Source organism: Hyperolius riggenbachi, chromosome 4, assembly GCF_040937935.1.
Source record: "Hyperolius riggenbachi isolate aHypRig1 chromosome 4, aHypRig1.pri, whole genome shotgun sequence".
In the NCBI taxonomy this organism is placed as follows: domain Eukaryota; kingdom Metazoa; phylum Chordata; class Amphibia; order Anura; family Hyperoliidae; genus Hyperolius; species Hyperolius riggenbachi.
Genome location: NC_090649.1, coordinates 52,626,560 through 52,640,405, shown reverse-complemented (window position 1 = coordinate 52,640,405; position 13,846 = coordinate 52,626,560). Strand labels below are relative to the sequence as shown.

General features: G+C 47.2%; 1 protein-coding gene across 1 annotated transcript in view; it reads right to left on the bottom strand.

Moving 5' to 3' along the window:
* Window positions 1-3,054, bottom strand: part of RP1L1 (RP1 like 1) — a 70,432-nt gene extending 67,378 nt beyond the window's left edge. Inside the window, exon 1 of the mRNA XM_068280040.1 lies at window positions 2,835-3,054. The gene's annotated coding sequence lies outside the window, so the exon portion shown is untranslated. The remainder of the gene's footprint in view (window positions 1-2,834) is intronic.
* Between the last annotated feature and the right edge of the window lie 10,792 nt (window positions 3,055-13,846).

The window sequence follows — 13,846 nt, the reverse complement described above, 5'->3', positions numbered from 1 at the left end:
GAAAATCACAATCGCTACTGTAGGATCACCACTATTGCCTTTCATTGCCCTAGCGCCGGCGGTTATAAAACGCTGCAGAAAGCTCTCTAGTGGGCCTCAGGCCTGACTTCCCAGCCTCCACCCAAAACATAGCGTGCATTCGTTTGATGTCAATGGAGGCAAGGTGCACCCAGGGAAACTACAGTACAGGGATTTTCTGTCCTGATTAGGAAGATCAAGCAAGGTCAGGGGGTTTAGTATTAAGCGATGTTCTCACAGTAGACTTTCACTACTCAAAATAATCATTCGTGATCACGTCATGTGTACTGTGTATCCACGTGACCTCTGACACCAGCAGCCTTCTCCTTGGACAATTTGCTCAGTTAGAAAACAGCTGCATACCAACTTTTTGAGATGAGAAAGAGGGACACTTAAAGGGACACTTAAGTCAAACAAAAAAAAATTAGTTTTACTCACCTGGGGCTTCCAATAGCCCGCTGCAGCTCTCCGGTGCCCTCGCCATCTCCCTCCGATCCTCCTGGCCCCGCCGGCAGCCACTTCCTGTTTCGGTGACAGGAGTTGACAGGCTGGGGACGCGAGTGATTCTTCGCGTTCCTGGCCACAATAGCGCCATCTATGCTGCTATAGCATATATCATATACCATATAGCAGCATAGAGGGTGCTAATGTGTCTGGGAACGCGAAGAATCACTCGCGTCCCCAGCCTGTCAGCTCCTGTCACCAAAACAGGAAGTGGCTGCCGGCGGGGCCAGGAGGATCGGAGGGAGACGGCGAGGGCACCAGACAGCTGCAGGGGGCTATTGGAAGCCCTAGGTGAGTAAAACTCATTTTTTTTGTTTGACTTAAGTGTCCCTTGAAGCCACGCCCCTGCCACACCCCTAATCACACCCCTGACGCACTACTAGTCACACATGCCATAAAGATTTTATCCTGGTTCATTTCCCTTTATATTAACATGTAAAAATAAAAAAATATATATCAATTTAAAGGATGGGAATAAAGTTTAGAGTCAACTAAGCACATTTTTCAGTAGATAAAATACATATTTACACATATCTGTACAAGAGTCCAGAAAGAGGGACAAATGAGGGAGAAAGAGGGACAGAGGGCTTTGGTTCCCAAAGAGGGACTGTCCCTCCAAAAGAGGGACAGCTGGAAGCTATGCAGCTGCAGCTGACAAGTGTGTTGGAACTCCCCTTCCTTGTGCAGTGTGCCCCTCCCATTCTATGTGCAGCCCCCACATCCATGTGTAAGATCCATATACTGAAGCACTTTCATGAACAGCTCCCTAGGCAGTGATCTGCAAACTTGGCTCTCCAGCTGTTAAGAAACTACAAGTCCCACAATGCATTTGCCTTTATGAATCATGACTGTGTCTATCAGACTCCTGCAATGCATTATGGGACTTGTAGTTCCTAAACAGCTGGAAAGCCAAGTTTGCTGATCACTGCCCTAGGGCATCAGCTTCCCTCTTTAATATGTGGCAACCTCTTTTTCATGTCCAGGTGCCCCCTTGGGCTGCATCCCCCCAAGGCCTGGGCCTTTGTGGCCTTCCCAGAAATCTGGCCCTGGATGGGCCCAATTCCAAGTTGCATACAATTTGCATTATATGTGCCTGTAATAAACAATAGCATCTCACCATACAAATTATGCCAAGAAGCACCATCATTTGCGTTCTTTCCTTTCGGTTAGAGAGAGAAGGTAGCGTTAGACTAGGATGGGAGAATAAGGTCAACATAGGTCAGGTTGAGGAAAAAAATGAGAATATCTGTGTTCACTTCATTTTATCCATTTGGTGCCAGGGGCGAAACTACAATTCATGGGGGCCCCAGCAAAACTTTGATGGTGGCCCCCCAATGGTCACACCCCTTTCCTTGCCTCCCCTTGGTGGCCTTCATGGCCTGGAGGCCCATCTCACAAGGGTCATAACACAAATGTAGCCCTCATGATCGTCACACCCATAACAAGTGTATCCACAAAACACCTGATCTGAAGTATATTCCCCTGTATTGGAGGAAGGGGAGGTTAGTAGTTGCCCCCAGCCCCCCCCCCCCCCCCCCCTCAGCTCTGTGCTCGCAGGTGTTAGCAGGGCTGCTCCCCTCTAGTTACGCCCCTGGTTGATGCCAAAAACATACATTTGATGAGATGGGACAGGCCAACATGTTACCCCACAGCCAGTAGTGTAACTAGAGACTATGGGGCCCATTAGCAAATTTTTTATGATGCCATCCGATCTAGGCATTCCAAAGTAATGCCACCTGTCCCTGCACTATGGATATGAGTTTACTGTGCACAGTGGCAGAGCAATAGGGGTTGCAGAGGTAGCGACCGCATCGGGGCCCTTGGGCCAGAAGGGCCCCATTGGGGTCTTCCTCAAACAAAGTATTAACTGTTTATTGATCCTGTGATGGTAATAATCACTTCTATAGATGATTTGGATAGTAGTAATCATTAACAAACTGTTCCCCATCCCCTTCTTGCACCTCTAATACTGAGGATGACATTGGAAGGTTTTGGTGCACTGTATCAATTGTTATATATTGAGTGCTTGAGGGGCCCAATGTAAAACTTGCACCGGGGCCCACAGCTCCCTAGCTACGCCGCTGACTGTGCAATATACATTTTCATGCAATCTATGCTGTGTGTAGTCCATGGGCACTGAGACTAAGTCAGTGGGTGGAGAGACAAAGAGCATCCATCAAGCACCATCTGGGCCCCCTCCTCTTCAGGGCCCCATAGCAGTTGCTATGGCTGCTATGGCTATTGCTAGGCCCCTGCCCACAGCAGGAATGCACAAGGAAACACCAGTAATAAGCTATATTGGGATGACCTACCTTTTTTCACCACCACATCGGTAGATTATTTGGTGTCCATCCAGGAATATGCAATGGAACTGGTCAGCGAAGCTTCTCTGCCACGATACTCCCTTCCCATCCTCAACAAATAGAGGAAACAGCCGTCACTTATTTTGGAAAAGGCTCTTTTAGTGGAAAGCCACCAGGCTCCTTCCTGGTTCTGGGCATGTTTGCTGATCCAAACGAAAAAAGGAATCTGCTTTCTTCTGAGTGGTCACTTTGAAATGGATTACGATGAAGGAAAGAGGATTACTGCGGCAGCCATCTGTAGGAGAGATAATTAACTAATAGGGTTAGTGAGACTATTTCCTTGCTGTGCATGGAGGGTGCTGTGCTATTCACATTGCTTATTTTTACAAAAACAAACCCCGTTATGGTTTTCCCTGAATGTTCTACAGACTCGATGGTGGGATTGGTGTTGCCGATGACATCAAAGAACTGTAAGTGATGTGGAAACTAATAAGCAGGAAGTGGACAGCTTACCAAGGAGTGTACTAATAGACCAATATAGGCACTCTAAGAAACACAGTATGCCTATAAAAACAACACTGCAGTCTTCTTGACGATCATCTTGGACTGCCCATGGTCCAGCAAGATACAGGGGCCGATCTATTAAGGGTGAAGAGCCAGGGCTTTGAAGTCGGTACAAAAATCATCCAACTCCTCATTTTATGAAACCACCGACTCCAACAGGTACTCCAAAATTGCTCCGACTCCACATAAGTAGTCCATCAAACCAGGGCTGGATTTTGTGAAAAGTGTCTACTATGCAGAGATAAAAAAAAATGTAACCGTTCTCCGGATCATATATCGTAAAATGGTAAATATTGCAAAAAGTTAGTGAATTAAAATTTGTTGTAATCCCACAAGAACACATTTTTAATAAATCCAAGACAGCCTGGAATGACCCAGGTTAGGGATCCAAACTTTTGGCACCCAACAGGAGACCATCTTTAAATTATTATCCAATACTGGTTTGCTTGATCAATAATTTTTTCCAGTATTCTCCAACCTTAGTAGGCCAACCTCACAGTGTCTTCAATCTGACCGCTGTGTGCAACAGTTCCTCCATTATTCGTCCACTGGTCTTGCTTTAGAAATGCAGGTGAATCTGAATTTGGGTGTCCTCCTGGGGCGGAATAAACAGCTGTGAGACTGCACACCTTTTAATCTGAAATCAGAATGAAGCAAATAAAAGAAGTGCCAGAGATTTTGGCGCAGCCGCCACTATAGGCTGTAATAGGAATTATGGCTAAAGCGGCGCTCAGACAGTAATTTGGTCGCCGTCAAAACACTGAGCCCAAATTGCTATAAAAACAGCATAATTTGTCTGCCAGCAATAGCTGGAAGCCGAATTACATCTTTCCCCACTATCCACAGCGACCTGGAGGGGGAATAGTAATTAACGCCACCGGGACTTTTGCCAGGAGTAAGGTGAGCCGTTTTTCAGCTTTACCCTGCACCCAAATTTACCGGCGGCTTAATTATAGGTACGCAATCAGAAACCAGAACCCTGCTCACCCTATGCAAACCCAAAAGGATCATAGAAAGCTCCATGATCAGCCTCTCTACCAGAGAACTTAGCCCAAACGAAATCACATTACTCTTAGAGGGCTTACTTTTTCCCTAACTACCAGATTCGATGATTACCAGTTTAAAGTAGACAGCTTTGTTTTCAAGAGATCTTTCAGCTGTTTTTCAGCAACATGTCAGATATGGGCAAATCACCTGTGGGTGGAATTAACATATGGCTTAAAAGCTGCAGGATCTTTCTCAACAACTCAAAACTTCACAAAAACTGCCCAGTACCAGTAGTGCTCAGCAAGATTTCGGATATCCGAACTACCCAGATAATCCGAACTTTTTCCACTATCCGAACTTTGAATAGCAATTCAGATATTTTTTTAAATCCGAATAGACTATCCGAGACAACTCGTATTTCCCATCCGAAATCCAAAATCCGGGCGGATAGTTAGAGAGAAAGAGAGAGAGAGAGAGAGAGAGAGAGAGAAAGAGAGAGGGACCTCCGAAAGGGGTTTTTGCCATTTCAAGAGACTTTTGTAAGCATTTTAAGCCATTTTAGGTCACTTCTGGTTTTCTATCCAGATATCCGAAACCGGCCAGATATTGGGTTCGGATATCCGAGTTTACTCGTATACCAAAAAGTTCAGATTCGGATCCAGATATTTGGGTATCTGGATCCGAAGCAATTCGAATTTTAAAAAGGGGTATCCTGTACGCTGAAGCAGGCCTCTGGTCAGGTATTACAAAGGTCCTCCAACAAAGCTGTGATCAGAGTTCATGGCCTGGTACACTTAACATGGACCTAGTAGTCTAGCAGGCATATATATGAATTGGCTGCCAGGAGACTTGGGAGCAGGAGCAGGACATAGCCGGTATGCTTATCCTGCTGCTGCTCAAGTTCCTGGCAGCGTTAAATACTATTACCCCTCCAGGTCCACGTGGATAGTGGGGAATAATGTAATCCGGCTTCCAATTATTGCTGGAAGGCGAATTACAGTGTTTTAGAAGCAACTTCAGCTTTGTCTTCTGACGGCACCGAAGTTACTGACTGTGCTCCACTATAGCCGTAATTCCTATTACAGCCTATGGTGGCGCCGGCTGCACCCAAATCTCCTGCACTGTTATTACAGCACTTGGCAGGGAAATGAACAGCGCTACTTAAAGAGACTCTGAAGCGAGAATAAATCTCGCTTCAGAGCTCATACTTAGCAGGGGCATGTGTGCCCTTGCTAAACCGCCGCTATCGCGCCGCTAAACGGGGGTCCCTTCACCCCCAAACCCACCCCCGCAAGACTTGGTCGTAGTCTTGGTCGTAAATCTTCCCTTCCTGGAGGCAGGGCTAACGGCTGCAGCCCTGCCTCCAGTCGCGTCTATCAGACGCGCATCGCCGCCTCTCCCCCGCCCCTCTCAATAAAGGAAGACTGAGAGGGGCGGGGGAGAGGCGGAGATACGCGTCTCACAGACGCGTGTGGGGCAGGGCTGAGGCGGTTAGCCCTGCCCCAATGCGGAAGCGCTCCGCCGCTTTACGGAGGGGATTTGGGGGTGAAGGGACCCCCGTTAAGCCGCGAGATAGCGGCGGTTTAGCAGGGGCACACACAGGATATTTATCCTCGCTTCAGACTCTCTTTAAAACCAGACAAGTGCCTACCTGCAAAAGAGTGCAAGCCCCACTTGTGGGATAAAATACACACCTAGCATACACATGACCTGTCTACCACTGGAGGATGTTGGTTTCCGTAACAGCTTGCATGCAACCTATTAAGTACTCGTCCCTCCCACTGCGAAGAAGTCAATCCTCCATGGGAGGGGCCTAACACTAATTAAATCCTAACCTATGTATATGCATAGCCTGGGTGCGGCTAATCAAGTAAATTCGAAAATTTGAAATTGCGCAAAAGGTGGATCAGCGCATCACCAGGCCGCCTCCGAATGGCCTCGAATCAGAGATGCGATGAGCCCCCAAAAAAACTGCAAACGCACCTTGAACCCAAACGGAAGCTCTGCATATACACCAACAGCAAAGCTGTTAAGTGGAAGCAGCTGACCAAAATTGAATTAAATTAGTACATGGCCCCACTTGTGGGATAAAATACACACCTAGCATACACATGACCTGGTGATGCGCTGATCCACCTTTTGCGCAATTTCAAATTTTCGAATTTATTTGATTAGCCGCACCCAGGCTATGCATATACATTGGTTAGGATTTAGTTAGTGTTAGGCCCCTCCCATAAAGGATTGACTTCTTCGCAGTGGGAGGGATGAGTACTTAATAGGTTGCATGCAAGCTGTTACAGGAAACCAACATCCTCCAGTGGTAGACAGGTCATGTGTATGCTCGGTGTGTATTCGACCCCACAAGTGGGGCTTGCACTCCTTTGCAGGTAGGCACTAGTCTGTTTTTAAGTAGCGCAGTTCATTTCCCTGCCATGTACTAATTTAATTCAATTTTGGTCAGCTGCTCCCACTTAACAGCTTTGCTTTTGGTGTATATGCAGAGCTTCCGTTTGGGTTCAAGGTGCGTTTGCAGTTTTTGGGGGGGCTCAGCGCACCTCTGATTCGAGGCCATTCGGAGGCGGCCTGGTGATGCGCTGATCCACCTTTTGCGCAATTACAGCACTCACCTGGTCAGGTAGTACAAAGGTTCTCCAACAAAGCTGTGATCAGAGTTCATGGCTTGGTTCACTTCACATGGACCTAGTAGTCTAGCAGAGCTAGCAGAGGGTTTTGTTTCAATGACTTCTACTGAATGTATGAGGTTAATCATGTCACCCAATGCCTCTCAGCACTTCATATGGGAGGGGCAATGAGGCTGTTCTTGCTATTTTGTTATAAGAATTACCTATATTGGGGGCCTGCAGTGAAACCTGTTATATGGGGAAGGGGATGAGGCTGCATTCTTTATCTTGAGCCTACAAGAAGACACTTGTTACGGTACATGTGCCTCATAAGGATTCATGCATTGCTTATGGGAGGCATAATGGGGGGGGGGGGGGGGCATAAGGCTGCACTTGTAATATGGCAGAATAAGGATATAATTTAGGTTCCATGAGGCTGTATGGGGGCCACAATTGTTAAATGAGGGTTAAACAGGTAAACAAGTATGGGGGGGATGCAAAGATTTCCTGTGGGATATCATACATTTAGACCTGTGGTTCTGTAATGTTGTTCAGTGGGGCTCACAAATCTAATCTCCCTAGCGCTGTTTAGGGTGATTTCAAAGTTTAGGGTGAAGATCATGTCTGTCCACTTGGAGAATGAGGCCATGTTACCCACCTGAAACCGAGAACCACCATAGATGAGTATGAGAGTATCGTGAAGGTAGGTAGGTAGGGAGAGCAGAAAGACTTATTTCCTCCCAAAAATAAAGGCTTAAAAGCCCTCTGATCAGTGAATGATGGGGCATGGATTTGGTGTCACCATCTTGGAAGCACAAAGGGGTTACTTTGCAAAGAAGCCAAAAAGGCTAATGTATATGAGGCCAACAAAATGAGGTTTAAACACACATCATGGGGTCCTCAGCAAAAGTTGATGCCCCCCTTCCCCCATCATTCACTCTCTCTTCCAAGGTCACATGTCTTCTCTCTCCCATGACAAGAGTAGGCACAACACTTGTTCTGTAGGGAAGGCCATGTATCGGAGAGAGAGGAGGAGGGTGAGTAGTTAGGACCCCCCACAGCTTTGGGACTTCCTGCAGGCGAAAGGGCTGATCCCCACAGTAGCTGTGCCTCTTCCCACAAAATTTCAACCAATCCTGATGGCAGCCCTGTGGGACGGTGCTGATGCAGGTGGAACGAGACGAAGCGATGACTGTTCCAGAAGCAACAGAAGGTCTAGACTTATGATTATATGCTAGAGGGAGCCAAGAGAAAGATGAGCGGGAATCACAGGAAATAACCCTGTCACTGTTTGCCGGTAGCTAGCCTATCTGGGCCTACTGCCAGCAGAGGTGGAGAGGCAAACATGGAGTGGTGCTGCTTTAATTTATAGCCTGCCTCTTGTCATTTCGCAGAAGCTGCTCGGCAAGAACATCAGTGGGAGGCATCGGGGTTATTAGAAGGTCAACGTAATACAGTACGAACATGAAGGGCTTATTAGCAATACAAATCAGAACAGCCCCGCACCACAGGGAAGTCAGTGCATGTCTTCTGTATGTTTATGTTATAACGTACACCTGTCGCCAGCGTACCCGGATGTGGAGAACAGAAACAGGACCCACCACCGGGGCATCTTACTCATGGTAATGGTGAGAAATGCTGCTACACTTCACGAGTTCAGGCTCTTTGTCAGTGGCGTAACTAAGGAGCTTGGGACCCCAGTGCGCGTTTTTACATGGAGGATGAGGCCAAGTTACCCAAGTTACTAAAACTGAGAACCACCATAGGTGAGTATGGAGAGTATTTTGAAGGTGGGTAGGTAGGGAGAGCAGAAAGACTTATTTCCACCAAGAAATAAGGACTTAAAAACCTTCAGATCAGTGAATGGTATGGCATAGATTTGGCGCCACCATCTTAGAAGCGATAGTACTTGATTATCAGACACAAAGGGGTTACTTTGCAAGGAACGCCAAAAGGCTCCCTGAAATTTAACGTATATGAGACCAACAAACTGTGGTTTAATCAGGGCCGGGTCGAGGCAGAAGAGAGAGAGGCTCCAGCCTCAGGGCGCTGTGTAGGAGGGGGTACACAACTCACTCATCTATCATTCCCCTATTGTGTTTTAAGCAAAGAGAAATAAGAAAAGGGGATACATGGCAGTGACTGCAAGCCAGATAACTAGAGATTATGGTGTTGGGGGTCCTGGGGCGCCTCTTAGTCTAATAGCAATCAGTGTGTGACGGCTGGGGTGGGAGGGATGGAGGGGCGCACTTTGCTGTCTCAGCCTTGGGTGCTGGAGGACCTTGTCCCGCCTCTGGGTTTAAGTACAAATCATGGGTCCCTCACATCCTCAATACAAATTATGGGGACCCTCAGCAAAACTTTCATTTCATTTCATTCACTCTCTCTTCTAAGGACCCTCCATAACAGTGTAGTCACATGACTCCTCCCGCCCATAACAAGAGTAGGCACAACAACATTTGTTCTGGAGGATAGGTCCTGTATCGGAGAGAGAGGAGGAGGGTGAGTAGTTGGAACCACGCCACTGTTTTTTGGATTTTGTAAAATATTCAGAAGGGGGCAAAAGAGGAACTTTAACCAAGAATTGAACTTCATCCCAATCGGTAGCTGAGACTCCCTTTCCCATGAGAAATCTTTACCTTTTCTTGAATAAATCATCACCAGGGGGGGTCTGTATGACTGATATTGTGGTGAAACCCCTCCCACAGTGGGATATCAGGACCATGGTCCTAACAGTTTGCTGTCTGTGAACCTCGTTGCATTCTGGGAAATAACGTCTTTTTCCATCTGCCAAACATTATGTCCCTCTATGCATAGAACTCTCAGTAATGAAAATTCCGTACACAGACTAAATCATTTATAAATACAAATGGTAAAAAATAAGCAATTTTATTCATTACAGAGGCGGACATAGGCCTGTGCAGGCCTTGCAGCCGCACAGGGGCCCCATGTCCTCTAGGGCCCATGCAATTGCACCAGTTAGGTCCTGATTATTCTTTAGGCTTTTCTCCACGCAATTCTCTCTGAAACGCAAGAGAAACGGTATTAATACTGTGCCCCAGTCATATACAAGTTTAAAATGTGTGCTACAGTAATACAGAGCCTACAGAATGTGACCTGGGTTCATGTACTTTTATCTTATCGGCATTGTTTGGATAGAACCATGATCTGTTATGACCACACCCACTCACATGGGGCCCACTTATTATATATTATTCTGCACAGGGGCCCATCGCTGGCTTTGTCCGCCACTGATTCATTATGTTATTTTCACTACACTTCCTCTTTAAGTTTAGTTTACACCAATTATGTTTACATGCATTTTCCACAAACATATGCCCTTTGCAGGCCACATGTACATGTTTTATACATTTTAGCGTTTTCACTTATGTTGCATTTTTCAAATGCACTGTTGTTTGTGGTAATAAAAAAAAAAAAGTACACCATCACCTCCCAATCCACATATCCAAAATTATTATTTATTTTTTGCCTTTTTGTCCAGTATGCAACCCTGGAGGATGGGGAATTATGCTATTCAGGGAGGGGCCTCTGACATCACAGCCACAGACTGCTGTTGTCCCACCTCCAGACACCGGAAACCCCACCTCTTGTCTACCTCCTACCTTCTTCAGGTAGGCGAGAAATTAGATTACTATTGATTGCACATGTCAGAGTAGATTGGCGGAACACTAGTCTATAGTTCTGAAATCTCTACAAATGGAGGGTAACAAACAAGATAGGGACTTTAGGTTTGTTCTTAAGCTGAATCTGTCCATAAGTCGAAACACTGTGAAATCTCTGTCCCCTGAACCTCCTCTATATCCCCTGTCCCAACCCCCCCCCCCCCGTGTCACTTCCGTTTCCCTGTGCCTTCAGTTTTCCCCTCTGTCCCTCTGTCCCCCCCCCCCCAAGGCCGGGCCGAGGCAGAGGCGAGAGAGGCTCCAGCCTCAGGGCGCAGTGTAGGAGGGGGCGCACGACTCACTCAGCTATGATTCCCCTATTGTGTTTGAAGCAGAGAGAAATAAGAAAAGGGGATACATGGCAGTGACTGCAAGCCAGATAACTAGAGATTAAGATGTTGGGGTGTTTGGGGGCCCTGGGGCGCCTCTTAGTCTAATAGCAATCAGTGTGTGATGGCTGGGGTGGGAGGGATGGGGGGGACACTTTGGTGTCTAAGCCTCGGGTGCTGGAGGCCTTTGTCCCGGCTCTGGTCCCCCCACTATGTCACCTCTGTTCCCCCATATCTTCAGTGTCCCCCTCTGTCCCCCATGTCTTCAATGTCCCCCTCTGTCCCCCCCCCCCCCTGTGTCACCTCTGTTCCCCCATGCCTTCAGTGTCCCCCTCTGTCCCCCACTATGTCACCTCTGTTCCCCCACTATGTCACCTCTGCTCCACCATGCCTTCAGTGTCCCCCTCTGTCCCCCCCACTATGTCACCTCTGTTACCCCATGTCTTCAGTGTCCCCCTCTGTCCCCCCACTATGTCACCTCTGTTACCCCATGTCTTCAGTGTCCCCCTCTGTCCCCCCACTATGTCACCTCTGTTCCCCCACTGTTACCTCTGTTCCCCCATTTCTTCAGTGTCCCCCACTGTCCCCCCACTATGTCACCTGTGTTCCCCCACTGTTACCTCTGTTCCCCCATTTCTTCAGTGTCCCCCTCTGTCCCCCCACTATGTCACCTCTGTTACCCCATGTCTTCAGTGTCCCCCCGCTGTGTCACCTCTGTCCCCATGTCTCCTCAGTGTACTGCAGCAAAAATATGATTTTACCGGTTTAAAAACTATTATTTCTTAGAATTATTTAAATAAATTTTCTCAAAAACTAGTCTTTTTGAAATTAAAAAAAAATTTCACTTGTTCTCCCACAACCAAGTTTTACATTGTCAGGCTATTCGTATCGATGGGTCGTTTGTAAGTCGGGAACTACCTGTATATGTGTACATAAGAAGTATAAGAAGTCTGGAGCTGTCAGTGTTTCAGCAGGTGTTTCATCCACGGTTGTCTCAGAGCGCTGCCTGCGACTATAAATACACACAGACTAGTATACTGTATCCACCCAGAATATAATCAGCTTATCCTAAGCCCACCAGCAGCGCTGAGCAGCACTGCCGCCACACATCATCTACGCCAGTGTCTGTGGGTGGAAAATAACATACTTCTTATGGGTGTTTCACCTCTAATCATTCATAAGTATGTCGCTGAGTGTCTCACAACAAAACAAACATGAAATGATCACACAGCCCGTAGCAGTGCAGAGGTTAACATTACACTTCCACGGACTGTTAATGTGATCATTCGGAAATCAAGAAAACGGAATTCTGTGGAAATCCGATTTACCTCAACTCTAATTTTAGCCCAATCACTGAACTCGAAGCATTGGACCAATCAGAGAATGCTGAATTTTTCTGCAGAATTCTGATCACTATTGTAATTTCAGACTATTTTCCATTTTTCCAATTTCCGTTTTTCCAACTTTTAAATTTTTTGCATTCTCTGATGCAAAAAATATCTCATAAACTACTCCTCAGAAAAATCGGCGAAACTGAAAATCAGAAAATTAGAACTCGGGAAATCATAAATTGGCATTAAAGGAAATCAGTATTTTCGTGGAATTTGAAATGGCCATTTCCCACAATCCCTACCAAATACTAGCGATGAACGCAAATTTTGCATGATTGAAATCTTAATGCAAAATTTGGGGAAAAATCGTAATTCATTTTGTATGCAAACGTAATCAGGAACAATCATTTCAATACTTTGTGTAATTTTCCACCGACTTTAGCGGTTAATAGCAGACCTCCCACACATGCTATTGTCACCAAAATTGATAAGAGGGATAGTGGAAACAAGTCAAAAAATGTATTTTCCTTGAGCGCTAGGGAAACCAGGCCAGAACATATTCTTTCAAAAATGTATCAGATTCTTCTACATTTAGCCCCTAGCCCTTTTGAGCATATATGCTTTCAATAGAAAGTGGAAATCTTTCTCTGTGATGTGAATGGAAAAAGGCACTGGCTCTGTACCCACAGGCAGTGGTGTATCTAGGCAAGACAACGCCCATGGCAAATACTAAAATTGTGCCCCCCAGCCCCCCCCCCCCCCCTTCCCACACACACACACACACACACACACACACACACACCTACAATCAACAGCATCCTGTCTGACCTTTTTGGACAGGGTAACCCCATCATGAAATAAATGAGGCTATCCTTCTGATCCACTGCCTCTAATACTTTAAAGGGAAGGTTCAGGGAGGGTGGCTAAAAAATAAAAATCAATTTCCACTTACCTGGGGCTTCCTCCAGCCCGTGGCAGGCAGGAGGTGCCCTCGCCGCCGCTCCGCAGGCTCCCGGTGGTCTCCGGTGGCCGACCCGACCTGGCCAGGCCGGCTGCCAGGTCGGGCTCTTCTGCGATCCAAGGCCCGGCACTTCTGCGTCCCACGCCGGGGTGCGCTGACGTCATCGGACGTCCGCCGGGCTGTACTGCGCAGGTGCAGAACTACTGCGCCTGCGCAGTACAGCCCGGAGGACGTCCGATGACGTCAGCGCGCCGGCGTGGGACGCAGAAGTGCCGGGCCTTGGAGCACAGAAGAGCCTGACCTGGCAGCCGGCCTGGCCAGGTCGGGTCGGCCACCGGAGACCACCGGGAGCCTGCGGAGCGGCGGCGAGGGCACCTCCTGCCTGCCACGGGCTGGAGGAAGCCCCAGGTAAGTGGAAATTGATTTTTATTTTTTAACCACCCTCCCTGAACCTTCCCTTTAAGGCAGGGAACATACTTGACTGTTTTCATATGCGTTTTCTGCACAGAAAAACTGAAAACTCATGTTAATCAAGGGGCTAGTTCACA